Consider the following 24,946-nt stretch of genomic DNA (forward strand, 5'->3'; position numbering starts at 1 on the left):
CATGGTTTTAAATGATAAGCTGTGATGTTAAGTAGTTGCTGTTGAATCTGCAGTTACCAGACACATTCAGAATTGTATCAGCACCCTCTTCCTGTTCTGAACAATAAAACCAATAGATTTGCCCCTAAATCTGTCCTGGTGGCACGCATCTAAAATGCAACGTTGAGGCCAGCAAAGGCTGCAAACCTTCTTGGCGATGGCCTTGCTTGTTTATGGTAATTACACTAATGCCTCCAAATTAATGTAGTAATAAATGATAGATTTTACAGTGCTACATGCTGCACTATTTAGATGAAAATTATCTTAAAGTAGCTGCAGAAGCCAGGATCTTCTTTGACCTTTTTTACATTAGTCTTTACAAGTCTGACAAAATGTCCCACCCATAGACTGTATATACAGTCTATGGTCCCACCACGGAAATGAGTACACCTTTGGGAGCAGACTACTAGCAGGTACTGTCGTGTTGTGTGTTGGAATATTGCGTTCACTAGCCTAGAAAGTTGTTAGGATTTCAGATTTCACACAGGAGGCACCGCTGTGTGGATCTTTCTGCAGTCTCAGACTGCAGCAGCAGAGACCCTGACCTCTGTCAGTGCACGTGTAAATATTCTCCCCTCCAAAAAACTAAAAAGGAATAGTTTCCTAAGAGTGCAAGTACATCAGAAGATTGCTCTCCTGTGCCAGGCCTTTGGTTTTTTCTCAGCCTGTGCTTTCTTCTCCATGCAATATGATATGAAAACTGCTGTGTGCGGTGCAAAGATCTGGGAAGAAATTGCTCTGCGGTACCCAGCCTTGCTTGTTCTTTTTTTTTCTTTTCTTCCATACAATTTGACACAGTATGAAAGTGTATTGAGACTAAGGGATTCAATGTGCTTATCAGACTATAATTGTCAAGTTCAAAACAGAGAACACATGAGAGACATAAAGCAGAGCTAGGGCTTCAGAGATGCAGCAGAGGAGTCTTACATTCTTGCTTTTCTTTTCTTTCTGCCTGGCACAAGCTCAAAGTCTGCCCTAAAAAGGCATAGCAATCATCATTTAAAAGAGATGATTATTTGTGCACTGATAAAAGCGATCTAAATAATGTAACTTTACAAAGTATTTATTAACCATTAACAAGGTATTATAATCATCAGTTGCAACTTTATAATAGCCATCGAAAAAATGTTTCTTGGCGGTTTAAAAATCATTTGGTAATCATTAACCAACCGGTAATCATTAACCCTGGCAGGTAAAGGTGGACCTCTGGGTACTTGCACAGTTAATCTGGAAGAATGGCAGTACTGAATGCTGAACAAGACCTATTTAGCCGACCACAATGTTTCCATTAACTTTGATGAAGGGAAAACACACAGTGAGAGGTCAAAGTTTAAGACAAAAACACAGGCAACACCCACATGCAAGTTCAGGTCTATTTTAATGTATACAGTGTCATGGTTAGCATTGCTAAGCCTCTGTCATGATTGACAGGTCTGTGTGTAGCCACGCCCCTAAAGTATCCCCTGCTTTATCGTCTGTTTTAAAATAAATGGGACCATAATTTACTAAATGAACATCATGCTGTATTTAAGAAGACTTGGGACTAGCAATTGAGGCCATGAAGTCATTATGAAAATGTTTACTGAGGTAATAAATCAAGTGAGTAGCAGGGTCATTTTCTCAGAAACTTCTATGCAAGTTGGCTTCTTTTTGCAACCAGTGAAGCTTAGAATGCCGGTTTAAGGCTCTTCTGCATTGACTTCACTTTTTAGACTTTTCAGCTCCGTCCATTATATTTACTGTCTATGGCTTAGCCGACTAAAGGTGACTGTGAGTCGGGTACATCGTGAGGTGTTAGCCACAAACAGTTGATTGTCATGCGACGACAGTTAAGTTTAGGCACCAAAACGATTTAACGTTTTTTTAACGTTTGGGTTAAAACACCACTCCCCTTAAGTAGTACTCCCGAGACACACAACTCATTTCCTGGGTGAAAGTCTTGTGTTTCCCCCTTTACTTCTTCCTGGATACAAACTCTGCTCCCCCGATTGAAAAACCTGTGGTTGTGGTGTGATTATATTCAGTCACATCATCGCTTCTGTGGAACTAGAATTGAAAAATATATTTCAGAGAGCATATGCAACATTTTCTAGTTACATATACCATTTCAGATCAGAAATGTGAATTTTGTTTCACCACATTTTGAGGCTTTGTGGAGGCCGTGGGCCATTTCCCTGCACTCTGAGATTGTGGAACTATAGATTTTCCCTTCTCTGAACTCTATGTACACACGGTTGAGATGCTATTTGTACCTGTGTACAGTTTGTTTTTGTTTTCTGTTTTTTTATTCTTTTACTGTTACCTTATTGATTGATATTATGTCTATCATAACAATCAAAAAGAGTTCAAAACTAAGTAAGTAATAAGTCATACTAGGTGATATTACTCAAGATAATAGCTAGCTGTCAGTAGGAAATGGGACCCAAACAGTAGTCATGGTGGGTTCTGAAGGCTGAAAAAACATTAAAGCTTTTATAATAATGAACGTGCGATACATTCAAGCCATTGCCAAATGAGTTGATACAAAGGTAATTAAGACTATCAGCTCCACAAAACTCTCTCTGTATTTCTCAGTATGACTCTGTTCAGAAACTGGTGTTTCGCTCGCAGAAACTCAAGTAAAGATAATGACCTCTTCTGAAGACTTCATCATGTTTTTGTAATCCTCCATGTCCTCCTTGGCTACTAGCAACTGTGTGGAGGAGGGGTGGGGGTGAAGCGCGTTTATGGAAGGCTTGTGTCATGTCACATGACACAAGATTAATTACTGCTACGAAACAACATTCAGATCATGTAGAGAGCTACATTGAAATGTTAAATGAATGAAATGAGAACAATATTGATATAATCATAGAATTCACTGGCTTTTTTGCTGCCTAACTAATAAGTGTGTCATGCTAGTGGAGTTTCACTGGAACTACAGTACACACAATAATGACTGTGGCCCTGCTCCTGAAACATTTCTTCTTTTTCCCCGACATCCACCCCCTATTGTCATTGGAGGGCAAATTATTCTTGTAGCAATTTTTTTTTTTTTTAAATGCCCTTTTCCTCTTGTATCTTCTCTAACTCTAAAATCAACCCTAAACAATTTAAATAATTAAAATGTGATGCTTCAGTAATTAAGACGAGAGTGTATTCAAGTATATCAGTTATTTTAGTTGATTCCATCAGTGTTACCGCTGTGCCAAACCAAGATTTTTCCTTCCAGCTGCATTTTTTACCATACATCCATTTCTAGTTTTTTTTTAATCATAACATTCAGGGCCCTATTTTAACGATCTAAGCGCACGGCGTGAAGCGCCTGGCACAGGTGCGTTTAGGGCATGTCCAAATCCACTTTTGCTAGTTTGACGGCGGAAAAAAGCATCCCTGCGTCGGGCACATGGTTCAAAAGGGTTGTACTTAGTGTCTTCAATAATTCATAGGTGTGTTTTGGGCGTAACATGCAATAAACCAATCAGAGGGTCATCTCCCATTCCCTTTAAAAGCCAGGCGCATTTGTACCTTGGCGCATTGCTATTATGATGGCGATTTTGCACCATAATATTTTTATTTGTAATCTTTTGCATGTGTGTGTTCTGCTGCACTTCCCTGTGTGTGTGTAACAAGCATAGTGTGTGTGTGCTGTGCATAAGCCTAGGCACATTTTACTAATTTGCTGTTAAAATAACAATGAAATGCTGCGCTATTGACTTTAGACCAGGTTTTTGTTGGTCAATGGCGCGATCACTTCCCGCTGCCTCAAGATAGTGATACGCCAAGAATTCACCTAAACACACCTCCCTGTAAGACCAGCACGCCCATGGGCGCAAAGATGGGCGCAGGTGCATTTGCTATTTAAACGACACGGGCGCTGGACGGGAAATTGACAACTGTGTCGGTCTTAGACTAGCAAAGACACTTGCGTCGGGCTTTGTGCTGCGCTGCGCCGGGTGCAAGATAGGGCCCTCAATATGACATGCAAACCATTAGTTTCTTACTTTCCACAGTCTCCTTCTTGGTAAGGCTAAAGCTTGATTTATGGTTGTATGGTTGTGCGGAGGCTCCACGCAGAGCTTTCGCCGTACGCCTACCTAAGTGACCTGAAGTGTATACTTGTGCGTTGGTGTAAGCATCGATCTCTTTAAGAAAATAGCAGGGCCGGCGTGTGTGTGTGTGGGGAGTGTGTGGTAGAGCGAGTGAGAGAGTGATGGGGATTAGCTTCGGAGCGAGTAGCGACTCTAGAGTCATAGTGAGAGAAACAAAGTGTCTCCCCTGTGCTTTCTGTAGCAGGAAAAGTTAACCCTCTCCTTGATGTCATGTTGTTTATGGAGAAGGAGAACCAGGAAATGAGTCGGGGGAAATGCAATGCTAAAAATTCACGGCCAAGCAACGTGCGCCGCCGCAACATGTGGTTGCATTTTTCCAGAGGTGCACGTCGGGCTATGGCATAAGGTCTGTGCCTCCATGTACCTACGTACGAAGCCATGACGTAGATTTAACGCAGAAGCATAAATCAAGCTTAAGAGACAGTGGTTACATTACTGCATTGTAGTGACTTGCTAATACATCTTCATCAGCTGTCTGTTAAAACATCCCTTCTTACTGTGAAATATTAGGTCCTACGCGTGTAACATACTGTACCTGCAGATGATTTATTCTGTAGCCACATGTAGCTCATTTGCTGCCACAGGCTCAGTGCTGCCAGAAGCTGGCCGATAAAGCATTTCCAAATGAAGTCAAATATCTTCACACAAACGGCCGCAAAAGTAGACCCCTCACTTGCATGATAAGACAAATCGTGTGCTTCTAATGTTTTTATTCATCAAGTATGAGGATTTAACTGGTCTGTTGCCCAGATTCAGCTTTTCTCTTAATACAGGGACTTGGGAACAGCTTCATCCACTTAATATAGCCAGTAGCTTCTGATAACAATATCTTCAGAATAATTTGATGCCCTGTTTTCATCTTCCCGCAGCCCACCTTTGGGTCCTGACCCATGCTTTGAAAAACAGCAGTACACATGCATAATAGTGTGCCTGGGGCTCAGTTGTGACCCAGATACCCCCTGCTAAGTCAAGCTGAGTGGGTAATTAAAGTACTTGTGTGCTGCTCAGCCACGGTGTCTGCCCACTGGGGGATGGATGTCGCTGTAATTGAGGTATTACAAATTGTTTTGTTCGCAATAGGCAATTTAGAAATACTTTAAATGAAGATCTACTCAATGAACAACTGACGACTCAGTATTTTAGACTTTTTGTAAGCCCTCAGACTCAGAAGTGGACGATGCAAAGAGGAAATAATTCTTCCTCCAGGTTTTTTTTCCAAATCTATTTAATGGCGTGAACGATTGAAGATAGCTTTAATAGGATGTGGCACATTATTCAGTCCCATCAAGTCATTTGAGAGGTTATGGTAATGCAACCAACTCAAAAAGCTCTGGGCTCTTACAGATCACTTTAGCATTCACAACAATATCCCACATTCTTTTTAATCCAAACTGATACCGAGCAATATGTCGGGCCTTTATGCAATTTAAAGGATACTTTAAATTTAGAATATAAAAAAGGATCTTCAATTTAGCCTGAACAACTCCGCAGCATGGCACATGTATTTGATGCTTCTTGTAGCGTTGTATTTCTAAAAGCTACTTTGTATTACCATCAGTCTTCCCTGCAGGGAGCAGGCAACAGAAGGCAAATGCAATTACCCAAATGTGTATACTCACACTGCCTAACCGCAGCGGCATATATTCCACAGACACACAGCAGAGAAGGAGCACCCCTGTGCCGTGTGTGTGAGCTGCATGCATCATGTATGCCTTGTGTAAGTTTCTGTAGTTTAATCATTGTTATTTAGTAACAGTTGCTGCGTGCCAACATATGTTACACGTGTCCCCTGTGTTTGAATATAGATCCACAGTGCTCCGGTCATCTGTCTCCCATGGTGACTTTACAGCATGACCTCAACATGACACACATTCTGTGCAACCCTGCATATACTGTGGTTATTCCCAAAGATCACATTAAACATGCTTCACTCACAGCCACATAGCTGGCTGTGGACAGACATACAGTACGTGAACACGCATACACTTTCAGCTTTACATGTTATATAAAGAAATAAGTATTACCCTCCAGGGATGGAGGAAGTAGAGAACACAATCTCTAGACTAAAATAAAGCAAATAAGCATCTGTTTTCAACATGTGAGAGCAGCCAAACAGCCCACGTGAGCAGTGCGGCTCGGCTGCGGCACATCTAGAGATTCGGTGTGCTGTTCTTAACAAAAAACTAAGCTTTATTTATTGAGATTTTTCACATTTGTCTGACAGGACGTTAACATTAGCCATCATCTCAAGATACAGACACAAAAATGATCAAACAACATTCAAAACAGACATGCAGATCAGAGGAAAAAAAAGAAAGAAATGTGTGCATCATAGTGTATTTAAACATAGATAGATAGGACAGACCACCTGTAGAGGTATGTGTTTATATATTTTCTAGGTCAGGTAGACTCTTCACATAGTTAATTAATGGGTCCCAGGTTTTGTAAACTCTTTTAGTGGAGCCATTGAGGGCGCATTTGATTTTTTCCAGCTTGATGTTCTGCATCATATCTTTGATCCATTGGTTACGTGATGGAGGGGTTACATCCTGCAATTTAAATAGAATTGAGCAACTAGGTAATGAAGAGGAAAAGGCAATGACCTTCTGTAAGTGAGCAGAGAAAATGGAAATCATTCGGAAATGAGAATATACCAAAAATAGCAATTGTAGGATGAGAAGGCGTAATACTACAGCCATAAGTCTTGTCAAAAAAGGATGACAAGAAAAGGGACCAGTTTTGGGCAAGACCACAACATATGGCAGATGGTTGGAATAAATTAACTTTTACCTGTCATATTGACATCAGACAAGCAACATAACCCATTCCACAACAGTTTTAATGTCCATAGCTGTAGAATATGTCAAAGACATGAAAACAAATTTACATATATTGTTTTAACTCAACATTTTGTGTTTCCGTTTCAAATTAAAAGCCCTCTCCAGCATTTCTGTCTAAAATAAGTATAACTAACATTTATTAAATAAAATATTCTATTATTGATGGCCATGATCAATAGTGAACTTAATGTAAAAAGATAGGGCTGGCAGGAAGGGCCGCAGCAGCAATGCTGTCTGTGTGAACACCACACACATGCAAGCCGCAGCAGTTCAGCGAGGTAGTCGTCACGCACAGGTAGAGGTAGGCGGTGTGGCCCGGGGTAAGACCTGTAAACAGACTTTGATTCGTATTTCGAACGCCCAATCTGATAATTATAGGGAGACAGAGGCTGACGCTCACGATCATGTCATGAATTGAAACTTTCCCAGGCGACAAGAACTTTTTGACACACACGCACACATGCACACAAATACCCATTTTCACATGGATTAGCTGATTCACACTGATGAAAAGTAGCAGTAGGGCAGTATCAAGCTCCTCTATTTTTATGATGGAAAGAGAGAGAGAGAGAGAGAGAGGAAAGGTACGGGGGGAATTGTTAGAGAGTGACAATATAAAGGGGAACGGAAGCATCAAAAGAAACAAACCTGAATATTAGATCGCAAGCGAGCAACGAATAACAAAGAGAGTGTGACAGGAAGAATGTGAAAGTGTGTGGTGGAAAAGGCAAGAACACAAGAAAGTAAAGGTTGATAATGCCATCTCAAAAGGAGAGATTGTGTGTTACAGCGAAATGACTGAAAGAGCAAGCCAGATATGGATGGTGAGAGAAAGTGAGGTTGGTAGCACTTTGAGGGAAAGGGAGGGAGAAACATGTTTCAATAACCAGAATGTGAGATAATAAAAGAACTGGGGGAAAAAAACACAAAAGCAAAGGAGCAAAGAGATGATTAGAGAGGGGCAGGTTGAGAGAGCAACCTTAAAAGGCAGGAACGCAACAAAGAAAGAGGATGCAGAGTGGAAAAAGAGTTAAACTAATGAGAAACAGGTCTCAGGACTGCACTGTGAAATCTCTTAATCAACTGAATGTGATCAACTGATGTTTTATCTCTACAGAAGAGTTTGTCGGTTTCATCGTAAAGGGTAACTACCCTTTTTTTTCAACCTGGACCCTATTTTCCCATGTTTTTGTGTCTAACTGACTAATGGGAACAACAATCTTTGACTTTGGTCCCCACCTTTCAGGTAAGCATTTTTAGTGGACCAAATTGATGATGTACATTTGCCCCATAGGGTTACATTGCAGCCCGGTCTGTGGCTGCCAGTTACAGCACACCTAATACTGGACCAATTTCAAAGATTGTTGTTCCTATCAGTCACTTACACACAAAAACAGGAAAATACGGTCCAGGTTGAAAAAAAAAAAAAAAGTAGTTACCTTTTAAGGCTATGTTCACAAGAAAAAGTTGACTAGGGCGCTTTTGTAGTGAAAAATAAACTGGCAGCGTTTTTGTTCCAAAAAGCAGCCGAGAGCGTCTTTTGTTGCTATGTAATTGCCATTACAGGATCTGAGAGTGCTATGTGGAGCGGTGCTAGTTAGATAAAACAAAGCGGTGGAGCGAGCTAGAGAAAGAACAGAGAGAGAGAGAGAGAGAGAGAGAGAGAGAGAGAGAGAGAGAGAGAGAGAGCGGTGCTATTAGCGTTAGATAAAACAAATTGAGTTCCCTGAACAGGGAGCACCGGGTCATACCATATAACTCGCTGTGCTCCGACTCCATTTTCTCTTGTTGTTATGAAAACGACAGGTCTGGCTACTCCGCTTGTCATTGGTCGGCTGTCAAAAAATAGCTTTACGTAGGGCGTTTTTTTTTTTTTTTTTTTTTTTTAGAAAAGTTGAACTTTTTTCAACTTCACAAAGACACCCGGAGCTGCAGAAAAAAAGTCGGCGGTGGGGTTTAAAAATGCGCTCACGACTTTTTTCAAAACACGGTTTATTCCTTAGGAGTAAAACAGATGCTGCAAGCTTAAAAAAAGACACCAAGTGTGAACATAGCCTAACTGTGGTTACTTGCAAAGCAGAGGAAAGAGCTGAGAACGACACAGAGCTTGTCTACCGCCTTACTGTATTACCAGTGGCTGAAGACCCAAGGCAGCCACAAAGGAGATGGAACAATTAACTGGCCACTATAAATTTAGGATGTCATTAAAACAGATACTTTAGTAGCAAATCAATGTGTAATTAAAATGCAGAAAAACATTAAAAGCAGATTGCTGCTGCCGGTCATCAATAATGAATAGTGATGCTGGAGAGCAATTATGGAAAAGCTCTTTCAGTCTCTAAGCCTCTGAGTGAGGAGGCCAGTTTATGTGTTCGCTTGATGAATACCACCTGTTCATTAGGAGGTGTGCGCTCATGAGATTTGATAATTAGCATAATCAATGCCCCTAAAAACCTGTTCTGAAGTTTCATTCACAAAATGTTAGCAAAAACAAAAAGAAAGAATTTCACACTGTAGCACTTCAAGTCCTGCTGTCAGAAATGTGCAAACACGTTTAGCAGTGTCATTAGTGGTATAAGAGGACCTATAACAAAAAAATATTAAGATGTTTCATCAGAGCAGTGCTTTACTGTGACAGAAATAAAGCGGTAAAAATTTCACATCAAGTTGGATGCTAAAAAACATCTTTCTGAAGCAAACGACACAAAACACAAGAGTGGTTGGTTTTTGTTACATTAGAAATACTTTCATAATACTAATGTTTATATATGTGTTGAAACTAAAATGACCAAAACCCTATGCACTATATAGCGTAGCCCCGAAAAGTCACGCCATGCCTCTTAAGACACACCTTTAAGTAGCCCTGTTGTAAAAATGCAAATCCCTGCCATGCTGGGCTGACGCGCCTGAGTCAAACCGTGTCAAACCGAGTCAAGCCAAGCCAGCACGTATGTAAGAACTAAATCTGCTAGTGTTGGTCCTCTTTAGCTTAGTCAAAGTCATTGGTCATTATATTCTTCGTGGAAAAGAGCAGGATAAAAACATTCCGCTTTTTACTTGGCATGGTACCTCACGGAACTTAGTCTATATCCACGATGTTCCACTTTCGTGATTGCTATGATGCCGCCGGATGTCCCTCTTTTCGGCCGGATATCCGTTATCTTCCGCTTTCTTTGTGTTGGAATTTTAAACTCCAGTTGATATGAGGACTATGGTTACCTGCTCCTCAGATCTCTGCAGGGTAAATCCAAACAGCTAGCTAGACTATCAATAAACCATAAACAAACAATAAACCAGAGCACGTTTTTTCCCCCATCCCGGAATGCTGTGTGGACTAACCAGACCTTCCTTCGCAGTGCTGTGGACAAAGGTCTGGCAATGCGAGACTAGGCTTTCAACTTTGACACATACAAGCTAGTTTTGATCAGAAAAAAGGGGGTTTTGCGAACACTATATGTGTATTGTTGGAAAAACGTACCTCTATTTCACCTGGAATTCAAATGAAATGATTTTTTATGGTACAGAGAACACCGGATTTAGGATTCAGACTTAATTCAGATTAATGCATAGACAGGTTGGCACCGTCAACAAATCTAAAATATACATTTCTTAAGGTACTATTTTCTTTAAAGTGACCATATGATATGTATTGCACAGTATGCTGTTGTATAAACTTCCAGCGAGGTGTGTGTTCAGACTGTATTACATTGAACTTTGTAGTAAGGTAACAGGAATCATGACATTTTATGAAATCAGCCAATGAATGTATTTATGAAGTCCTCCCTGCAGTGGAGCAGCAGTGTCCCAGTAGTAGTAGTTTTTAGTTTTTGTAGATTTTCTGTTCTCAGTGTGAACACTAGGTGGAAAGCTTTGTATGTGGTTTCCATGTTATATCATTTGAGGAGACAGCATCAATGAAGTAGTGGGAAGCTGAGGGAGATGGGGTTTATTGCGTCAGGTGAAGGATGGGAGGGCAAGGTAATGATTATTTGATATTCCTTCTCTGGCTCTATCTACCACACACGCGAACATGCACGCACGCACGCACGCACGCACACACACACACACACACACACACACACACACACACACACACACACACACACCATCTTCCCTTTCCATCTTTCTAGCCGCTATGATTTCTCTCCATGGGGATCGCGTTGTCAATTCCTCCCAAGACTCATAATTGCTTTGCTGGCCTTTCCATGTAATGGCCCCATACTGAGTAATCCTGAGCACTGGGCCTGTTCTCTGCCTATGACTAAAGATTACTTTATTGATCCCTCCTCTCTCCCCTTTCTTCTCTCTGTCTCTCTCTCTCATTTCCCCACTTTTTCATGCCTAGCAGTAATTTCCTCACTATTTTCCTCTGCTGTTTCCTGCCACTAGGTTCACATGACCCCATGCAGTGCAAAGCAGGGCTCCTGTGGGTAATTTGCTCCCGCCCAGTGGTTGATGCTTCACTTTTTCTTCAGCATGGCTGACTCAATCTGCTGAAGATTCCTCTTTTTGTAAAGCAGTGCCACAGTATTACTGTATAATCTCTACATGATTCAATGTAGGTGTGAAGCAGATAACAAAAAGGTTGAGATAATGAGAACACATTTGTTAAGATATTGAAGGCTGTTACAGCACTTAAAAGGGAGAAAGAACCAAAGAGGAAGAGTGAGGTGCTCCACACTTGGCATAAGCAAGTGCTGGATTGACAACTAGATTGTGGCAGAGCTAAGGACCCTTGACACTGGGATCGTAGGTGGCTTTTAGATGCGCTGCCCACTCCCGCTTTCCACACAGAATCCGCTGGACGCTGCCTTGTTCAGAAACCCATTTCACAGTCAGTTTAACAACCCACTCTAGCAGGAAATATTCATACACTCGTTCCTTCACACCACAATCTCTTCGGGGGAAATTGTAGCTCAGATTCTCTGGGAATGAAGTTCATATTTCTTTTGTTTATTGTTGAGAGACAGAGAGGAAAGTCATAAAAATGACAATATCATGTTCTCAGAGTGAGTGAGAGAGAGAACAATATCTGTTTTCTGTTCGGGGCCAGCAGTAATCCAACTGCCGATTCGTTCATTTTCCATTTTACTGTGCAGTCATAAACAGCACAGTATATTACATGCAATGCTGAACAGAGATCCACAAATGACCCAAGTTATGAATCTGAAAATGTGAAAACCCAAAAAGATCCTCACAGAGGTAATAATATACACACAGACAGCTTATGTATTAGAAACTGGAGTCAACCGGGACAGTTAAATATAATAAAAGGGAAATTTATCAAAATGAAAGAGGGATATGGAGGCTGATAAACACAAGTGTTTCATTCATTTGGGTCATTTGTGACTGGCTTGTGCAGTGACTTATACAGTTGTAATTTAGATTCATCAAATATGAACTGAAGGTGGTCGTTAAGCAGAAGTTTTCCTGCTCTTTTTCTCTGTGAGTGAAATAAATCTATATCTCAAATAAAAATCTCTCATCCTCATTTTATGGTATTGTGTGGGCTGACTTCTAACTTACCATCTTTTCATTATTTTCTCTATAAAATCTCGACTTTATAGGATGGATGCTTTATGTTTCTATCGACACAACGGGGTTAGATTGCCTTGGTTTAATTTTTGAGCCATTAAAAGAGACATGCAAAAGTTATTTCTAATTTAGTTTTTAATGTTGTTGCCTGCTGTGAGATGACCTGCAATTAAAAACAACAAGTTCAACCTTTTTGCTTACACAATAAAGCAATGTGTGCTGGGATAGCCTTTGCCCCATTTAACAGAATAAGTGGGAAAGGATGATGGATGGATAGATTGATGCAACCGAACATAAAAATAATGGTGGTGTTGACATTTTCTGTATTGTGTTAATCAATATGTAGAAAGAGCTCAAGTAACCAACCAGTAAAGCACATAAAGGAGAAAAATTTAGTGATGGCCAAATATAGCTTCATGAAGCTTCATGAAACATTTTCTTTATTTTCTGAGCCAACTAGATGGTGCTCACTGTTCAACAAAGGGTTGAAAGCACACTGAATTGCCATTTTTTGAGCTTTTTTCTGCCCCATCTAGTGAAGTCAGCAGATGCTAATGGTTCATGAAGCTTCATTTCGACATTCATAACTTAAAAGCCAAATTTTCCTGATAATACTTTTGTACTTTTAGAATAGATAGATAGATAGATAGATAGATTTTTTATTGATCCGAAAAAAAATGGGAAATCAAATTGTTGCAGCAGCAAAATTTCAGACACAGCACACGTACAGAGTAAACATTAAATAATAGGAAAAAATATACATGAAATAATAATAGAATAATACACTAGCAATATTTAAAAATATATACAATTTGGAAATAAAATGTACAACTGTTTCGATATATAGATAAACTTAATGTGCAAATTGGGGAGTAAAAATGTTTCACTGGTAATGATTGTGCAAGGCTGTGCAAGGTGCATTCAGTGTAGTTGTGATGTATATGAGTCTTATCTAACACTCAGAGATGAAGTGTTAAAATGTTTTATTGCCTGTGGTAGGAATGATTTCCTGTAGCGGTCCGTGCGACATCGAAGCTGTCTGAGCCTCTTAGAGAAGGTGCTCCTCTGTTGGACCAGTGTGGTGTGGAGAGGGTGGTCGGGGTTATCCATGATAGATAACAGTTTGTTCAGTGACCTCCTCTCCACCACAGCTTCAAATGTCTCCTGTTTGCAGCCAATAACGGAGCCAGCCTTCCTCATCTGTTTGTTCAGTCTGCCCCAGCAGATGGCGGAGGTGAACAGAGCGCTGGCCACAACAGACTGGTAGAACATCTCCAGCATCTTGCTGCACACGTTGAAGGAGCTCAGCTTCCTCAGGAAATAGAGTCTGCTCATCCCCTTCTTGTAAACAGCAGTGCTGATGACTTTCCAGTTCAGCCTGCTGTCGATGTTGACACCCAGGTATCTGTACTCCTTAGCCATGTCCACATTTCCACCCAGAATGCAAAGGGGCTGCGGAGCCGTTCCCTTCCTCCTGAAGTCAATCACCATCTCTCTGGTCTTATCCACATTCAGCAGCAGATTCTTACCAGTCCACTCCACAAAGTTGTCCACCAGCGCTCTGTACTCTCCCTCCTGTCCATTCCTTATACACCCAACAACAGCAGAGTCATCAGAGAACTTCTGTAGGTGACATGACTCTGAGTTGTACTGGAAGTCTGTGGTGTATAAGGTGAACAGAAAAGGAGACAGCACAGTCCACTGTGGAGCCCCCGTACCACTCACCACCACATCAGACAGAACACGGTCCAGGCGGACAAACTGTGGTCTGTCTGTCAGGTAGTCAGTGATCCAGGAGACTGTGGACGCACCAACACCCATCATCACAATCAATCAGAATGTAGGATTATAAATGCCAGACTTGAAATAAAGTATTTTTACATTGGTGCACTGGTAGTTTCACGCAAGGAAAGTATCTTGAGTACTTCTTCCACTACTGTAGCTAAAGCTAATGAACTTAAACTGTGTGGGGCTGAGAAACAATCCAGCTAGTGCTTTTTCACATCAAAGCGCTCTATCCACAAAAAAATAAGCAACCTTGAAAATGGTATGTTTCAGGTCCATCGTATTGCAGACTTACACACACACAAATAGATTTTCAAGGTGGACCAATAGAGGCAGCCGTGAAGCTCTAATGCTAAAACACGCAGTAGGAGTTATTTTCTTTCTAGTTACCTGCTGTATTGAATGTCCCCTTATATGTAATAAAACAACAACTGACTAATATTTCTGTGTGGCTTTTAAATCTTATTCAAACAAATAGAAAAAGCTGATTTTCTTTTACTTTCAAGAAAGTAAATAGGTACAAATGGGTCTGTATTTAGATTTTAGCCATGCACATTCAAACCATTATACAGATGGGGAAATAATTGTCTTCATTTTGGATAGTGCTGGAAATTCTTGACGGGTAAAGACCTGTCTATGGTAAAGACGACATCAAGGATATTGAACACTATGATCAGCTCAATCATAATAATCTCTTTTTCAGTCACAAACATCTAGCAAAGCTATCTCTACTGCAAACCTTCTGCTCACCACGATCAACGTTCACTATTACAATGAAGAAAGCAATTAGTGATGGCCAAATGAGGCTTCATGAAGCTTCATAAACCATTTTCTTTATATTCTGAGCCCACTAGATGGAACTCTTTGTTCAACAAAGGCTTGAAAGTGCACTGAATTGCCATTCCTTGAGTATTTTTCTTTAAACCAGGAGCGCTTCTTTTGGCCATTACTAGAAACAATGCAAACATGTATAAGACCACAGCGTCCTCAGCCTATATCATAATGTAAATAAAAAAATTCAAACTAAAACTGTGGGGTATATACTTATCATGTGCAATATATCTACTTAGTGGTGCAGTGATACTATCAATGGGTGGAATCTGATGTGCCGTTAACCCCTTGTGTCAGGTAGGGATGTCCTGATCAGTTTTTTTTTGGCCTTGACCCAGGTTTGATTCCTTTTAATGTTTGGTATCTGCCTATACCGAGTCAGGTCCAATAGTTATATTTACTTAAATGTTGATTTTGAAGCTTTTTACTAATTGGATTTTATAGGTTTTCCTCTTAACTATTTTTAATAACCTTGATATTTATATATATATTTTTGTTTTTATTAAATTGCATTATTTATGCTCTGTAGCACTTTGAGATTGCTGAAATGTAAAGTGCAATACAAATAAAATGTATTATTATTATTATTATTATTATTATTATTATTTGATTATATGCATTATGATATTGATGCATATTTGCCTCTCGTTGCTGCACAGGAAACAAATGCACAAAACTGGTGCAAATTCAGTCAAAGATCCAGTGACTTTATTCTTAAAAGGAACCATTTAAGTCATGAGATATACAAGCTATTTTTCTTTTTTAAGTCTGATTCTCTTCAGCTACACTATGTTTTCACTGATCCTTCAAGTTCTGTAGCTTTTTGCTCTCCATCACAAATTAGTTTTCATAAAATCATGTGTAATGAACTTTTTTAGAATTTCACCAAGAATATATTAATAACAGGACACTGTTAAGAAAAAGTTTGAGAAAAGGTAATAACTCTCTATCCCTATCTCTATAACTATCTAAACTATCTAAGGTTATCTTTAGTTGTAATCTGCAAGTCTATCTAGGGTTTGTATATATGTAAAATACATGTCAAACCTTGACATATTTCATAAGTTTTATCTTTATATCTTGACCCAAACAAAGACGGCAACCAAATAAGTTGTAGTAGTTGCAGTATCAGGTATCATTCCCAGTGCATACCTTTGATCGGATCAAGGAAGAAGACACATCTTCGTTTTTTATCTGTGTAGTGTCATGTTGTACAACTCTGCTCTGGGTACATATTGAACTTCAGAATAAATTGGTACAAAGTAATCATTTTAACTATTTAATAGCTGCTTGCCAAAAGTGTGGACTCATTGAAAAACATGCACAGGTATTGTGGTGCGATTGGTGCTCACGAGTACCCTGAACATGACAGTTGGCTGCAGAACAGCCCAAACCAATTTAACACTGTTCTTTTCATGTTGTCTTTGGGGTTTTATTTACAGCCAATGCAACCCTGTTTAGAAAATGGTAGAAAAACACATTATCTAAATTATTGAGCCATTTTTATTCATATCAATCATTATCAATAAAATGTGTTTAGATATACTGTACACATATATCTCTGGCCTTTACTTACGATTAATTGTTCTTGTGCAATAAAATGTTCTTGCATTCATATTCTTTGATCTTTTACATTTTTAGCTATGTCTGCTTATCTAATTTACTCTCAAATGTAGCATTGCTATACCTGAAAGCATTAATTGCATAATTAATTTTGGCCACTAGGGAGCACAACATGGGGGGTGTAAACACAACACCTTCTGGCCTCTTTAGGTAGCTTTGGTGAATGAGGTAGCAAACACTTGCCTATTAATAAATCCTACAGATATAGAGCAACCTTGCGAAAAATTTAACTATACGTCACGGCGACGCACGTCACTCGGCCGTGGCTTGGTAGCGTTGCATTTCCCCTGACCCATTTTCTGGTTCTCCTTCTCCATAAACAACATGAAATCAAGGAGAGGGTTAACCTTTCCTGCTACAGATTTCCCACCGTGGTCAGAAAGCACAGGGGAGACACTATGACTCTAGAGTCGGTACTCGCGCCGAAGATTATCCTCGTCACTCATTCACTTTCTCTACCACACACTCCCCACATACACATGCCTGCCCTGCTATTCTCTTAAAGAGAATGATGCACATACCAACGCACAAGCATAAATTTCAGGCCACTCACGTAGGATACTTATACGGCGAAAGCTCTGCGTGGACCTTCTGCACAACCATAAATCAAGCTTTGGACTCCACCAACTTCTCCATTAAAATGTGGATATTTATATATATATATATATATATATATATATATATATATATATATATATATATGGCCAAATACCTGAAAAACTAATGACATGTCCATCACCACCAGCTGTTTATTATAACATATATATATATATATATATATATATATATATACATATATATATATATATATATATATGTATATATATATATATATATATGTATATATATATATATATATATATATACCTTTTTTATAAGCCAGATGACTCTAGGATGGATGTACTTGTGTTAGATTGAATCAGACAGTGGGGCTTTAATGTACAGATGCCTTGTCTGCTGTGATTTATAACACATCTCCCTCTTTTCTCACATGATTTTGAGCTGCAGGATTATAAAATTAATCAATTCGCTCCCAAAACAGTAGATCAATATGGCTCTCCTGATCTTAGGCAGTTCAATATCTGTTGAGCACACACAAGCCTCTCCCAAAGACGGAAATTGGAGATTCAAAAATCTCACGGTAACAGCACAAGTACACAAACCCTAGAGCTGCTTCACTTGAAATTAATGGGGGACAGACTTTGTGGATAAATGGAGATTTATTGTTTTTAGTTCTAATCTATAGAAAGAAAGTTGTTCACTTGCACAGAAATTGGTCGAGATCAAACAGGAATGGCATTATGCTGCATAGACAGTGTAATGCAGTATTTGATATACACAGTCTTAAAGTTTAAGTGTTTATAACTAAGATGTGGGCAGGTATAATTTTGTTAAGTTTGCTTGTTCAAGTGCTAGAAATTGTCCAGCTAATGACTGTAGAAACAGAATAATTAGTGATTTAACAGTGATTGCTCTCGATTAAGTCAGAGTTAAACCATATTAAAGGAATGTACCTTTGTCCCACGCTGAGCTCTCACCTTGAAATTGATTTTAGTGACAAATTTTAGAACATCACATTGTAGCTATCCCCAGGAGAATACATTTAAAGCCCATGTTCACTTTGTCCATTTTAAGTATTATACATTAAAAAGTCCAAATAAGAGGTTATCACTGAAGTATTTCACTTCTACCTTCAGGCTTTTAATGGCTGATCAAAGATGCCACATGCTGGGCTACACACACACACACACACACAGACGCATGCACACACGCGCGCGCGCGCGCGCGCACACACACACACACACACACACACACACACACACACACACACACACACACACACACACACACGTACTAGTTTTCATTTGGAATGGGGACCAACTTTTTGATCATCACTTGATCTTGTTCTTCTAGAGGTTCTAGCAGTATTACAAAAATAGGTAAGATTGCCATAGCTTAGTTAGCTTATACATGCATTAAAATCTCAAATTTATGAAGTAATGATTTGTCCATTCTTACTAGGGACTTTTGGGGAATCCAGTAAACTCAACAGACACACACACACACACACACACACACACACACACACACACACACACACACACACACACACACACACACACACACACACACACACATTTCATTTTAATGTATTGAAACAATCAGTGTGTAGTGTTTGTTGCTGTCAGTCAAGACAAAATACATATTACACAGAGAATGCATTTCAGTGCTTGTCATTCTGTCATTTTGTATTAGATGTAATGCTTCACTAAAAGCAATGAATTAAATCAACCACCTTCAATAGTATGTATTGCATTTTCTGGTGCTAGTTTACTTAATTTCATCTGTCATGGTTGATATCACTGACAATGATGTTTTCTCAATTTTCCTTTTAATTCCAAACAAGCTGCGGTTCCTGCCACAAGATCATTTCTGTGCAGCAGAGGATTTTTATTAAGGAAGAACTCAGCAGTGTTTCCAACAGCATACATAAAAGCTCCTTCCACTTTACTAGACCTAGATAACTGCAGAGAGGTAGGGATGGAGGGGGGAAGCTTCACCGGGAAGATGATGAGATGTGTGCACCCTCCTCCTCTTGGCATAATATTAGAATAGATGACACGGTCCACTTTCACCACATGATGTGTAATATATGTAATTTCAATTTCTGTAGTGTCAAGTCATTTTTTTTCATTCCCCACCTGTCTTTCTAGATTATTTGTTGCACCTTCCTTTCTGTGTCTGTCTCCTGTTCTCTATTTTCTCCCACTGACTTGTTCCCTGTCTCTGTTCTGCTTCTCAGTTGTTGCCCTTGTGTTTAACATAATATTGTTTCTTATGTGTCTGTTTTTTGTGGTTGTTGAGATTCAGGAGACAACACCATCCCTGAAACATTATTTGTAGCAAAATGAAGTTTTCAGTAGTTTTTCAAAGACACAAAAGGTGACAGTGTCAGGTTTTGTAGTGTGTTTTGGCACTGAGAATGTAGCACATTTTCATGCTGTCAGTAACTGCAAGAGACGGCTACCATTTTACTATGAAGCAATCTACAAAGGAATGAGAGTAAGAATTCACATGGTGGTGAAACAGTTTATTCTGTAGTGACAATAATAACAGGCTCTGTGTACACTGACAGACATTTAGACAACCACTGCCACTGAATGATGCAGTGCTTTTTTTTGTTCAATTTCCTTAGTAATGGCTTTTGTTAAAGTGCCCATATTATGAAAAAATCACTTTTTCTGGGATTTGGGGTGTTCTGTTGTGTCTCTGGTGCTTCCACACACATACAAACTTTGAAAAAAATCCATCCATGCTGTTTAGAGTGAGATACAGTTTCTGAATGTGTCCTGCCTTCAGTCTCTGGGTGAGCTGTTCAAAATCGGCACGGCTTGTGACATCACAAGCCGAAACGAGCAGGCTAACTGCAACCATTAGCTCGTAGCGTTAGCGTTAGCATGCTAACGCTAATGCTAGCATGCTAACGCTAGCATGCTACCTCGTTCTCAATAGCAAAGCACTGCTACAACACACACAAGTTCACCATAATCTACAAAAGAACTACTTACATGTGCGCCCTCATTTAGAAGTCTCCCAGCTAATCCTGCCTTGTAACTGACCGAAGTTGTAGAAACAGCCTTTCTTTTACTGTCTATGGAGCTAGCTAGCTGACATGATCTACATCTGAGCTACTGGGCATGTGCGGGTGCAATCAAAGATAGTACAGAAGAAGAAGAAGAACAGAGGTCTCACTCTGTAGCTAAAACAGAGACCAGCTGAAAAGAGGATCTGCAGCAGTGAGAGAGAGCGGTGCAGTACAACAAAAATATGGTGTTTTTTGAAAATTAAACCATGTAAACCTATTCTGGAACAACCTTAAAATACAATTATGAAACTGAAAATGAGCATAATATGGCTGCTTTAAAGCAGAGTAAAACTTCAAACCCTGTAAGGCTGGAACATACACTTTCTGAAAATAAATACATTAACTTTATAAAAAGAAACTGCAGTTTTTCAAAAGTTGCGCTGAGGGAGTGCCTTGGTAGCGGAATGGTTACAGCTTATACCAAATAACCACAATGTCGCCAGCCAGGGGTCTTTGTTGCATTTCATTCCCCCACTCCTTTCTTGTGTGCATCTCCAGTGATATTTGTCCAATAAAGGCCAAAATGACAACAACCAATAGTAAAGAAAAAAGCTGCACTGAGATCCAACAGTACCAAAACAGATTATCTTCTATTTCACCTTTACTGTTGTTTCCTTCTATACGTATGAAGGTAAATATGGTGCAAAAAGGGAGAGCTTGTAGAATACAATGTGAGAACTTGCAGAACAAAAAATCTGAACTTGTATGTTAAAATTTGCACTTGTAAAAATTTAATTTGCACTTGTAAAAATAAAATTTGCACTTGTAAAAAATATTCACACACATGTGATCTGAATTTGAAGTCATACAAAGAAAAAAAACATGAGAGCTTGTAAAAAAAATCTGAACTTGTAAATTGAAATTTGCACTTGTAGAAAATGTTCACACACCTGTATTCTGAATGTGAAGTTACAGAAAAAAATATTCACAAATGTGTAGATGGATATTTACATGAACACAATGACAGCTGCAAACTTATAATGCAACATTTACTCGTATACTTTTTTTTTTACTCTGGTTCATTTTCCATCACAACCACAACTCAGTGATTACAACCTCTGGAATCTGTCACTGCAACTTCACATATGTGCTCTCTCGCATCACAAAGTGGCCAATCTGCGCACCTCGACTTTCACAACACTCTTGACGATACATTTGGTGCAAAACTAATTTGTACCTGTGGACTTAGGCGGTGGAGCTCTGAGCTAACAGAACGGGAAAAGCCTTCTTATATACAGTCTATGGGAAAATCAGGGTTTCTATCGCCAGATGAGGGACAACTCTGTCCGGCTTATTTATGTAGCATGGAAACTTGGTGGAATAGCGTGCTAGCGTTAGCTAGCTAACTAGCAGCCAGCCTGCTTCTAAATAAATACCTTTTAATTATCTAAACACTTTTTAATAGTCAAACTAAAACACTGGCGGTGAGCTCCACGGCCTGCAGCCGCAGACGGACCGTCATCAGTGGGGATCGACTTTGCCTTATAAAATCATTATTTTCCCTAGTGGATGCAATTCTCGGCAGGGATGCGAAACTTGACACCTGTTACCCACTGATGACGTTCCGTCTGCGGCTGCAGGCCGTGGAGCTCACCGCCAGTGTTTTAGTTTGACTGTTAAAAATGTTTGGACAATTAAAAGGTATTTATTTAGAAGCGGGCTGGCTGCTAGTTAGCTAACGCTAGCATGCTATTCCACCAAGTTTCCATGCTACATAAATAAGCCGGACAGAGTTGTCCCTCATCTGGCGATAGAAACCCTGATTTTCCCGTTCTGTTAGCTCAGAGCTCCACAGCCTAAGTCCACAGGTACAAATTAGTTTTGCACCAAATGTATCGTCAAGAGTGTTGTGAAAGTCGAGGTGCGCAGATTGGCCACTTTGTGATGCGAGAGAGCACATATGTGAAGTTGCAGTGACAGATTCCAGAGGTTGTAATCACTGAGTTGTGGTTGTGATGGAAAATGAACCAGAGTAAAAAAAAAAAGTATACGAGTAAATGTTGCATTATAAGTTTGCAGCTGTCATTGTGTTCATGTAAATATCAATCTACACATTTGTGAATATTTTTTCTGTAACTTCACATTCAGAATACAGGTGTGTGAACATTTTCTACAAGTACAAATTTCAACTTACAAGTTCAGATTTTTTTTACAAGCTCGCATGTTTTTTTTCTTTGTATGACTTCAAATTCAGATCACATGTGTGTGAATATTTTTTACAAGTGCAAATTTTATTTTTACAAGTGCAAATTTTAACATACAAGTTCAGATTTTTTGTTCTGCAAGTTCTCACATTGTATTCTACAAGCTCTCCCTTTTTGCACCATATTTACCTTCATATATACGTCCCCTACTTTTATCATGGGAGAGCTTGACAATCACAAGCAACCCAGCCTGCTATTTTTCCTCCTCCAGATCTGCCACCGTATGTCAACTGCACCCCTCTAGTTGCCTAGTAGGTCAGGGATTAGGTTATTCGGTGGGTGCTTCTCCACTTTTGGACAGTAATCCAGTGAACATGATGAAGAGATTCAGTGGGGAAGTGAACAGAATAAGGACATATAGAAGGAAGAGATAACAAGAGGGGGGACATGGGCTGTCTGTCAGCTTGTGTGTGTGTGTGTGTGTGTGTGTGTGTGTGTGTGTGTGTGTGTGTGTGTGTAAGCCACATGTATACCTTATGACTTAAAGCATCATATCAGTAGATTGCTTTTTTTTTAGTATTTCATTAATTGGCAATCAAATGTGAGAATACTGCATGAGAAATACGTGCTCATATTATGTTTTTGGCTTTTTTCCCTTTCCTTTATTTTTTTTAGAAATGTTTTTGTGCATGTAATAGGTTTACAAAGTGAAAAAGCCCAAATCGATTCCGAAAGGACTTACCATCTCCTACAGAAAACACTGTTCACCAACTGCTCCAAACAGCTCTATTGTAGTCCAGCCTTTACTTTTGTGATAAGCAGGTGTCATTTTGCGTCACTTTGTAACACACGTTATGATGCTCGCCTACCTGCTAGTGTGGCACGCCCTCAAACCAAGCTAGTTAGAGCGGAGGCCCAAAGAGTTGCGATAGTTGTATCGCCATGTCCAGGAGACAGTTCAGAATTACAATGCTCTGTATGAAAGATTAATTTGTTAACATGTAAATAACTTACCACTCTAAAATGGGATCAGACTCGGGTTCGAACATGTATGGCTGAGCCAAAGCCATGGTTACCGGCTGAAGCAGGTTTGTTTTGGATCACACTAGCTTGCTTGTCAGGGCCCGCCCTACTCTGCTTCTGACTGGCTAGTAGTCCCTACTGCGCATGTGCAACTCCCAACAAAGATGGGATAGAAGTGAGATGCCTCACTCAGTAGCTAAAACAGAGAGCTTAACACACAGGGTGAAAAGAGGAGCTGCAGCAATATGCAGTACGATAAATATACAGTATGGTGTTTTTTGAAAATTAAACCAAATCTGGTACAACCTCTAAATACAATTATGAACCTGAAAATGAGCATCATATGAGGTCTTTAGAGAGAGGAATGTGTTTTTTGGCCAATGAGATGTCTGTTTGAGCATAAGAATGAATGCGCTGTACACAACAACCTCTAAGAGTCACCAGAAATAGTACTAGGTAAAGATATCCTTCTGCTCCTTCTTTTCATAACAACGCCAGAAAACACTGATTCTGTTTGTGGGATTGTGAGCTAAGAACCCACTGTATCATACCCTGCAAAAAAAAAAAACTGACAGACTTAGTGTACTGTATAGTTTTATGTCTCTATCTCTCCCCTTTCTCTTTCTTTGACCTTTTCCTTCCTTGACAGAGGTATTTTCCTCTTCCTGTCACCACTCTTTATTTGGGAAATGCTGATATATGAATTTGTGCCGTAGGTATTTGGGTAAACAAGCTTTGAATGCCATCAGAGACGCAATGGAGTTTGAAGCAGGCTTCAAAGGGAGTTTTTCAAGACAGCCGTCAGCTTGTGACAAAGATTTTTTGCCAGTGTTTCAGCTTGTGCACTATATTGACAGCAGTCTCTGCCAGCATTTGTTTTCAGTGGCAGTGTAAATCTACACGAAGCAGAGGATAGTCTTTTAGAAGTACATGAAAGCTATTTCACTTATTTCCATAAGCTGCAGCAAGAGAAGGAACGAGTTATTTAATAGCACTTATGGAAGTTGTTTTTGACAGTTAAAACTGTTTAAAAGGAGACAACAAACTGTAATTATGAACATGGGTATTTCTACCATATATTTCATTTACACGTTATGATTCTTTGAGAGTGTTTTTGTAGGACAGCTGCCAAACCTAAAGCAGCTCAGGATTGAAGCCAGCCAGCTCCCAGTGTCTGGGACAATGGTTTTCAAATTGGGGAATAGAGAGCTATATTTACTGTAAATGTACTAGACTTTAGATTCTCTGCCCGAGCACAAGCCCGAACCGGACCTGACCCGACCCTCGTGCTGAAGACTACAAGTGTCAAAACCGGTCGAGTACCTACTCTTTTTTGACTTCCCAGCCCTGTACACATGTCCACTTTGTCCATGCAGTAATCGGTGTATG

This window comes from Sander lucioperca, chromosome 9 (genome assembly GCF_008315115.2).
Source record: "Sander lucioperca isolate FBNREF2018 chromosome 9, SLUC_FBN_1.2, whole genome shotgun sequence".
Taxonomy (NCBI): Eukaryota; Metazoa; Chordata; class Actinopteri; order Perciformes; family Percidae; genus Sander; species Sander lucioperca.